We start from the raw sequence: 9,181 nt of genomic DNA, 5'->3' as shown, positions 1-9,181 counted from the left end.
TATAAGAACTAGAAGGGGAAGAAGAATGAAGCCTCATAAGACATTCTTAACAAATCCCGTCATGGTAACGGACGTGGCAAAATCTAACAGCGGGGATGAAGAGGTGAAAATAGCTGTGACGATGTGGTGGCCGTTCCCCTTGCAATGGTGGCCGGCGAGGAGAAATACAGCGATGAAAAAAGATGAGAGAACGAAAAGGGCTGGGTGGTATAAGGCGATTAATAATCGAAAAGAAAAGCACGAGAGCCACCATTGCATCCCCGGTCACCAACATGGCGGCTCCCACCTCGACCGGGAGTTTTTCTATCCGTATTTTTGGTATAAATTATCCATGAATTTATACCTGCAATATTTAGCAAGTTGCATAATATTTATTGCACCCAGCGCCTTGACTTTATATTGCAGGAGAGGTCGTGGCGCATTTGATCCCCTGTGTCTACACCACCTTTAGTCTCATTGTAAAATTCCACATTCTCCGGTTTCCTTGAAATGGGATTTACTCTTGGTTGTTCGTGAACTGTAGGCAAAAGAGTGACAATATTGTCTTGCTTAGCTTTGTAAGACACAAGTGTCAGCTCTTTTTCAGAACAGATTATTGAAGTCCCAACTTTGCTGTCTTTATCTTTCTTTATCATCACATGTGGAATTTCTGGTTTATTTCGCCGAAGAGTACCCACAGCAGTCAATTCCTTTCTTAGCATTTCTGTAACGAATTTTATAGAGGTAAACCAATTGACCATTGTGATGTTGCGATGCGACTTCACAATGGAGTAGTACTAGTAGGGTTTAAGATGGGCGCGTCAGCTACTATGGCTATTTGCGCCCTTATCTAAAATTCTTAATATAACAAAGACATGAATAATATAATAATCAGAGTGCTAAAAGAACTAAAAAGCGTTGTCACGGTAAAACGAGGCACACAAATGCAGTATACATAAGGTGATTTCTACACAATCATAAATATGAGCAGTTTTACGACCATAGGCGGTATTCAAAACGAACAAATAAACCAATAAAGGCCACCAGAGATAAATTGTGAATCATATTTTAAAGACAATAAAATTTTGTAAAATATTCGTATGTATACAGTCCGAAATGTCAACAACTTAAAATCAAATATAAAACAACAAATGCAACCTCCGGATGTAAATGGTCCGGAGGATAAGTAAAACGGATCAATAAAAAACTAAATCACCTTATCCAAACCTGTATTCGATAAAAATCTCAGAACTGCATTTGTACAATTAAAATCATTTCCAAGAGAGTCACGTAGCGTGGCCCGAATTCCATGTTGCCGACGGATACGGTCATATTTTCGACAATGGAATAAAAAAAAATGTTCCACCGTAAGTGGAACATGGCTTAGATCACATTCCGACTGACGTTCGCCACGTAGCAGATGGCCACGTGTCAGATGACAGTGACCAATCGTCAACCGGGTGAGTAAAACTTCTTCGTGCCGTGACGCTCTTGTGGATGAATCCCAAACTCGAAGAGTATTCTTTATTCTTCGTAATTTGTTTTCCTCTTGTGCAGAACATTCTCCATCCCATTGGAACCATATTCTATATTTCAAATGATATTGTAAGTCTTGCTACCTCTCGCGCCAATATACCAGAATGCCATTAGTAGCAGGATCTTTGGCTGCAGCATCTGCGGCCTCATTCTCAGGAATTCCGACATGGCCAGGAATCCACACTACTCCAATCTCGAAGCCAGAGCTTAGGAGTGTGAGGAACAGCTGCTGAGTTCTTAACATAAGGGGATCATCTGAATAGAGAGACTGCAAAGACTGAATGGCACTTAAAGAGTCTGAGCAGATTAGATATCTGCCATGAGGATGTCGAATTAAAAAAAACAAAACTCTGTAAAAAGCATATAATTCTGCAGTAAAAACACTGGTATATATTTGCTCAATTTATATTTAAATATCTGTCCATTTGCAAAGAAGGAGCAACCAATGCAAACATTTACTCGGGAACCGTCAGTAAAAACTAAAGAATAATTTGGAAAACATGATAAAAGTTCAACTGAAACGAAGATTATAAACAAAAATGTGGGTAAAATTCTTAAAACTTTGGCTCAGGCTTACATCAAACATGGGACGTCGTTAATTTATAATCAAAGATACGGCCCAAAAACACCGCACTTTCTGTATATTGCAACTCCACTCCATTATGACGCAGTTCAGGATGTGAATGGAGTCCACGATGGTTGAAGAAATGGACACACTGCGTTTTCTGAGTGGAGAAATTAAAACATTTGCAAACAGACCACTCCGAAAGCACGTTGATGACTAGGTGCAACTGTCGACCGATAGATGGAAGGTATCGGGAACTGTAATATAGACTGAAGTCATCAACGTACAAGAGAGAAGATACTCGGTCACCCACAGAGTGGGCAATGCCATTGATCGAAATGCAGAAAGGAGAACGCTTAATTCTTTTAGATGTTCGTTAGAAAGTGTGGTGCCTACTCGAACTCGGAAATACCGCTCTGCCATGAACTTCGCAATAAACGTTGGTAGATTGCCACGAAGCCCCCAATCATGTAGAATTCCATAACGCCATGTGGTATCGTAAGCCTTTTCTAGATCAAAGAAGACCGCCACTAGATGTTCTTCGTGATGAAAGCATTTTTAATTGCGGTCTTCAGCCGAACAAGATGGTCTGCGGCGGATCTGTGCTTACGAGAACCACATTGGATATTAGATAAACGGTTTTCCGATTCGAGCACCCACATAAGGTATTTGCTTATCATCTTGTCCTTAATGAAGCTGTTCATTTGAAATGCATGTTAGTCCGACAAGTTAACAAGTAGATGAAAATAAAACATCATGGGTCCTTCAATAACTGTCTATTTTTTAAACTAATGTATAATACAAAAGATTGCATTAGGTTACATACATAAAACACATGCGACTAGAGATTTCGCTACTAAAATAGCATCATCAGGTCTGACTTGCATATTATTGAGCTTTTCACATAAAGACATAAAGACATGATAAAAAATGGTACACGACGTGAGAGAATTACACATTAAAATAACAGTGCAGGACACAGAGTAAAAAAGGCTTGAAAACAAGCGAATATTTTTAATAATTCGAACCTCTATAAGGTCTAGAAAATAAGTTCGTGAGAAGTATGCCTAGAGGTAAACGTCTGCGGTATATATGTGCAGCTTATGAAATGTTACAAATACTGTTAAAAGAGTAACAAATTAAACTATTATTTGCATCAGTCATCACGACATGAAAAGGCAGCGCGTAGTTAAATATGTCAAAATCAATAAGGGGAGCGTTACAATACATCCCTCTTCCATAACAGAACTTGAATTTTCTTCATTGCAACAATCACTACTTTCATTTCCGTAGAAATCTCCACCGTTTTCATATTCATCCTCTATTTCTAAGTTATCATGTGGCTCTGAAGAAATGCTTTCATCATCACTGTCAATGTATTGTGAGATATTTTTCTCAAAATCGTCTAAGATTTTCCCTAATTTTAGTCCTATATCAGGATCGTCCGCTCGTAACGCCATCTAAAATATTCTACAAAATATATCGAATTAGACTAATATCTTTATAAATATTATAATGAAACAATTATTATAATAATTTTCTGATAATTATTATGTAAGAAGACTACACTGTCAGGACATACGGAACATAGTAATAGCCAACCATTTATTTTAAAACCTACAAAACACAGAAATAACCTTACATTCTTTTTCCCTCAAATCTGAAGTTTCAGATCCACTGATGTTGAAAAATATCGTAAATTTTACGACGGAATGTTCTGAAATCACCACTCACGACACTTAGAGGACTAAAATCGTACTGACCGTTGAGGATAAAGGAAACAAGAAGGTATTGAGAAGGTGAACGAAAAATTTCGACCCTAAGGATATCTATGGGGAAAATTGTTGGGGCAGTCGTAAATTTTAAGAGCCTTACCTATCTAGGGTTAAGGTTTAAGTTTCATATGGCATCGCATTATTAAAGCCCCGCCGCCGAGAGTTAGTCATAGACGTCGTCAGGTTCGTTGTTATCCCATATAAAATTGTGGTTATTTAATACGTCTTGTATTTACCTTGATTTCGTGGCTATAGTTTTTAGAATACGTACGTAAGACTGACTCGGATATGAATTCTTTTGCTGTTCGAATTTCCTATATATATATATATATATATATATATATATATATATATATATATATATATATCCAGCTCGCTGATTTGGAATGCATTATAGTTGGCCAAAGTTGACTTTCGTAAATTGTGATATCGGTTTTCTTGTCTAGATTTCTGCTTTTAATATTTGTATATGACACAATCGGACCTTGCTAGCACACGCTTGTCTCAGTATCTTCTTAGACTTATCGCCGGGCCTCCCAGCCGAGACTAGAATCCCACTTCCCCGACGACCGACGTAGATTCTTCTTCCTACGTGTGATGGTAGGAAAAAATAAATACTGCAAAAAAATGAAATGGGAGGAGTAACTTTAAAGTAACGCGAAAAACGTCTTTGCAAAGGATTTGGGGCTGTGAAGAACTGAATATGACTGCTCCATGTCTGTTGGCTCTAGAACATTTCGAAAATGGAAGTAGCTAATTAGCTACAACATACGGCGGAGAAGCGCAACGAGCTGACTAAGAAGTGAAGTGGTCGAAGCCTAGGAAACGAAATTGGCAAATTCATTATTCCAACGAAGAATAACGGAGTCTTTATAGAGAGGGGGACTTAGGACCGTGGCTCATTTCTCTTACGGCTCATCCCGACATTTCTCTCAGCGTCCTAGGAAAACCACGGAAATTCATTAGGAAGGATTTTTGTTTCTTTTTTAAACTTACTCAGGAAAAAAATGGGGGGATTTTATATAGCTTTGCGGTTAACCGCGACGGCGGGGGGATGGGGTTTGTTGTTGTTGTTGTTGTTCTTCTTCTTCTTCTTCTTCCGCAAATGCGCTGTTACCAGCGACTGTGGAAGTGAATTCAGGTCCGTGACGCAATTTTATTCTTTTAGGGATCATCCCTACTTATCTCATTAGGAAAACCACGGAAAAACCTTAGGCAGGGGAATAATAATAATAATAATAATAATAATAATAATAATAATAATAATAATAATAATAATAATATAGGCTTTCCATATAACGTGTGCCTTACTGTTGTCTTTGCAGTCCGCGTCGGTGGGGTGTGTTTATCTTCTCTTCCTCGTTCCTCAAAACAGCCGTTATCAGGGTCTAAGGAAGTGAATGCCCTTTTCTTTTTGGGATCATCCCAACATTTGTCTTAGCTCCTCAGGGAATACCACTGAGAAACCTTAGGCAAGCGAATTGACTGCATGAATGTGAGGAGAAACTTTAAAGGCACGTGAAAACACGTCCATGCAAGTGAGTTGGGGCTGTGAAAAACTGAATATGTGAAATCCAAGACTGGCGTGCAAAGAAGAAGGAGAAGAAGTAGAATTGGAAAGGCTTACATATGACATGTAGCTTACTATTGCCATTGCATTCTGCGTCGGACGGGGGGGGCAGTATATTAGTTCAAATTATAAAAACCTTTTAATGCTACTGCGGTACTATTACATTGATAAAAGACTTTTTTTGGCGCAACATATCCCAGAGCTCGTATTACTCTGACATAACCCCGCAGTACAATGATAACTATGACAAATAGTGAGTCGCATTGCAAGCATTAATCACCATTGTTTGTTTGTTTGTGTGTTTGATTGTTTGTTTGTTTCTTTGTGTGTTTCTTTGTTTGTTTTCATTTATTTATTTATTTATTTATTTATTTATTTATTTATTTATTTATTCATTTATTCATTCATTCATTTATTCATTTATTTATTCATTTATTCATTTATTCATTTATCATTTATTTATTTATTTATTTATTTATTTATTTATTTATTTATTTATTCTGGTGTAGTTAAGGCCATCAGGGCATCGATTTACAAAACAAATTTTATTCCTTTAAAGCTTGTCTCTCCTCCCCCCTCCATATTAACCAACAACATACAGGATGAAGAAAACTCCTTTGAAAGGAACGAATTAAGCTATAATTTTTTTTTAATTATAGACAAACATTGTAGAGTTTCAAAATAATTTTGTGTTCCTTCATTACACTAGTCGTACAAAATTGCGTACGACGGTCGTACCTCGTACAATCAACAACAAGTGAGAACTTACCATACAACAACAACAACAACAACAACAACAACAACAGTGAGGTAAGGTAACAACTGAGAATCTGAACGGAAACATAGTAATTTGGGGTGAATTAAAATGCAGCTTCTAGTCTTTTAAAATATTTTTAAATTTTAACTAAATATTAATGTAGATTTTAACTCTAAAGGTAAATAGGGGCCAGTTCTACAACGCTAACAAATTACAAATTAATTTACAAATAACAAAGAAAAGATTACATATGCTTGTAAACTGCGTTTCACAATGCAATCTTATTCACTTGTATATTTTAACGAACTTTACAAAATCGACGAAACAAATTTACAAATTAGCATAATTCGTTAAACAATATCGCCAACGACAGTTTACAAAAATCACTAAGGATCAGAGCTAAAGTAGCTGTATTTTCAGAACTATCGATAGACATGTTTATATTTTATTATATATATATATATATATATATATATATATATATATATATATATATAATTTAGATTTTGCTACATTGTCGACAACGGAGATTCCCGGCATGCAATTAGTCGAGCATACCAATGCATTAATTAGCCTACGACTTAAATGACGAAAGTTAGCGCGAAATTCATTCAAATAATTGATAAATAATGGATTTGACCCACGTAGAAATATGCAATTGATAGAACAGCTAACATGTCCATCCATTAAAATCACCTTCGCTCTCTGCTGGTCCATCAGTATATTTTATTGTTTCATCCATAACCTCGCCAACATTAGGGAACCCAGCAGAAGGAGTACAAAAATCCTTTGCCCGAGCAAGCACATTCGGTGATCAATAACCCGCCTCGAATTATTTCACTCTTCTAACAACATCAACTACCATGTGGGAACTTTTACACACTGAAATCTTAGAAATCCCATTCTTATCTGCTAACGCACGGAACTGACAGCTAGTATGCAACCAATGCAAAACAATACAGTTCTCGCGTTGAGATTAGTGCACCACTTTTCCCTTTTAAATGTTGCATGTGATGTCCCATATCTTGTAGGAGAGATTACAGCGAAATGGGATTCAGTACGACTTCAGAATACTGCGTAAGTTATGCCGTCGTCATTGCATTATAAAGTGATTGGTTTTTGGTACAAAGAATATCTTCTTTAAGTGCGAGTACTTATTAAATACGTTCCTGGTATATAGGAACTAACGCGGTATTCTGAAGTATAGCGCGGGATTCATTCGAAAACTTTCATTAAAATTCGTACAATGATACGAACGTGATATTCATTCTTGACCGGAAAATTCTACGTATACATCTTCTTTGGTTAGGTCTAAATGCAAAATCTTCGTCTGAGTCGCTGCAACTACTTAACAACAACCCAACTGCTTAAGTGTAAATCTTAATGATACCCTGTTACTAAAAAATTGATTTGATACATATACGTTTATTTTGCTTATTCACAATTAGTAGCAATTTCAAACTTGACACATCTCAGGGCTACTGTAGAATATATGTGTTAAATTCACAAGTTAAGTTCAGTTTACACGTTTGTAAAATTACTCCTTCATTGTGATACCTACAAAACACTTGTAAAGAGCGCAAAATATCTTTTGTAAAGAATTGATTTCCTCTGTATAGTTCAGATTTACAAACAAAGATTGTGAAACAGAAGACTAACAATTTACAAACAGAGTTTACAATTTACAAAGATTGTAAACTTTGTGAAACATCCCACTGGTGAATCAGCACGCCGAGCACGATCGAAATACAACCAATTATTATAATTTCCGTATCGTTTTTGACATTTGATTCCGCGTCCTACCTCTTTCATTCGTCACTAACCAACAACGCCAATAGCAGAAGGTAACTCGAAAGGAGTCGCCGGTTCCCCGATGCATGCCATTTTCTCTCAATGTCAACTGAGAGTTAAATATATTTATTATATTATACACTTTCCATTCACTCCTCACAATGTCTTCTTTATTTTTTTTTTAGGATATGTGAGCTACGTACTCTATGTCTGATGTTTTGTCATCGTACATTCAAATATTTATATTTACTATACAGTACAACGAACAGTTTATACTTTCTGCACATGCTGTAACTACTTTTCCCAACTCCGCTATTGCTATATTTCCTAATCTAAACGCTGAAATTAAAATAACGCCTAGTCTGATAATGCAGTCTGTATAAATTTCTACCGACCAAGTTCTGCCTTTCATCATGGGAAAGCAACGATCATCTTTAAAGGATACAACTACTAGGACAAAAAATTTACATTACGGAATTTGTATTACCCACTGAAATGTAATAGCTAATGGGAATATAATTAGTAATATATGTATAGTAAGTTATATTGCATTCTTTACCTAAAACGACTCTACCTTCTAGGAGGTGCGTGAGGTACATTCTCCTTGGTAATCCCCTGAATACGCGCAGTATTACCTGGCAGAGAGGTGAACCGTCTCATATGAATTTTCTAGCAGTCCTAAGTTTCAATACGGAGCTGCAAGTACTTAAGAATTATCAATTACTCTACAATTATGCAGCGGCGTCATCATCCAAGCTATAGCTGGAATAGGGAAGAGAACATAATATCCCACAAGTCTCTTTAGAACACACTAGAAATAGTTACGTAAAAAAATTCGCCAACGGCACGTGGTGTTCCCAAGCGGTCACCCATCCAAGTACTGACCACGCCCAATTTTGCTTGATTTCAGTGATCGGACGAGAACCGGTATTTTTATCATGGTATGGCCGTCGCCGATGAAACTATGTAATCTGTATGCACTTCAGGACGATTGGCTTGGGCTGTACTCGATATAACCTGCACGCACGCACACATACAAATACACACATAAACGTCCGCACGTTTAGACTCTGTACGTAAATTACCGTGTACGTGACCCAAGCACGTTGGATGTCATAGAGATATATAATACAATCATATGAAGATAAATCTATCTATCAATATCAGATTGGTTATGTTTCAATTTCACACACTGCTGCATTGACACG

At 36.8% G+C, this 9,181-nt stretch overlaps 1 pseudogene; it reads right to left on the bottom strand.

The window, feature by feature from the left end:
- Positions 1 to 8,809: 8,809 nt before the first annotated feature.
- Positions 8,810 to 8,928, bottom strand: LOC138706825 (5S ribosomal RNA; annotated as a pseudogene).
- Positions 8,929 to 9,181: the final 253 nt, after the last annotated feature.

This window comes from Periplaneta americana, chromosome 9, assembly GCF_040183065.1.
Source record: "Periplaneta americana isolate PAMFEO1 chromosome 9, P.americana_PAMFEO1_priV1, whole genome shotgun sequence".
Lineage (NCBI taxonomy): Eukaryota > Metazoa > Arthropoda > Insecta > Blattodea > Blattidae > Periplaneta > Periplaneta americana.
This window is presented reverse-complemented; position numbering and strand designations above follow the sequence as displayed.